Source organism: Perca fluviatilis, chromosome 8 (genome assembly GCF_010015445.1).
Source record: "Perca fluviatilis chromosome 8, GENO_Pfluv_1.0, whole genome shotgun sequence".
Classification (NCBI taxonomy): Eukaryota; Metazoa; Chordata; class Actinopteri; order Perciformes; family Percidae; genus Perca; species Perca fluviatilis.
In genome coordinates this window covers 2,170,727-2,171,643 of record NC_053119.1, presented here as the reverse complement: position 1 = coordinate 2,171,643, position 917 = coordinate 2,170,727, and positions in this window count along the sequence as shown.

Below are 917 nucleotides of genomic sequence, written 5' to 3'. Positions count from 1 at the left end.
TTTTGGACAATGGACTACTAAACGCCGGTGCTCTGACAGAGCTCCAGGACCTGCAGCTCCCCTCTTCCTGCTAGCTAAATGCCCGGTGTGTGTGAGTAAGAGCACGATCAGCGAGCTTGTTGCACCAGCAATCTCTTACCACAGGTTCCAGTTAATCTTTTAATGTGTGTAATTATAATGTGTTGAGTTATTTAAACAAACGATTGGGGAAATAAACGCTGCTTGTCCGCGAGTCTCATTGATAGTGCCTGCGGCTGGATGGAGCTCTATCAATGAGAGCTAGCTCCTCCTAGAATTCCTCTGAAATTCACAAATATTCATTAACTTGACATCGGACACCGTTGTTAGCTTTATAAGACCTTTAGAGATATGTTGTATAAGTGGCGTGACAAAATTCAAACTGTAAATATAGCTAGTTATGCTGACACCCAGCCAAGATTAACTGGAACTGTGGTAAGAGATTGCTGGTGTAACAAGCTCGCTGACCGCGATATTACTCTCACACACGGGCCATTTAGCTGCAGGAAGAAGGGAGCTGCAGGCCGGGGTCTGTGGAGGAAGGCAGGCCGTGCAGTGAGGCAGCAACACAGGCAGCACCGGCACCTGAACTCCGACACAGTCTTACCAAATTTGCAATAAGCCATCAATTTTCATAAAACGTCTCATATTTGAGCTTTATATAGTTGATTTCTCGCTTAAAAAAGTCTCAGAAGTGAATTTAATAACGTAATAGCCCGACAAACAATGTATAACTTTGCAATGAGACTTGCTGCTGAGTCTCCCATGTGTTTCTATGTAGTTTGCTCAAACCAATCAGCGCGTAGCTCATTCTGAATATTCATGAGCATACCATATTTGGAAGAAAAGCTCTTGTTCCAAATAGAGCCATATTCACAGGGTAGTTAAGGGCCTAATAA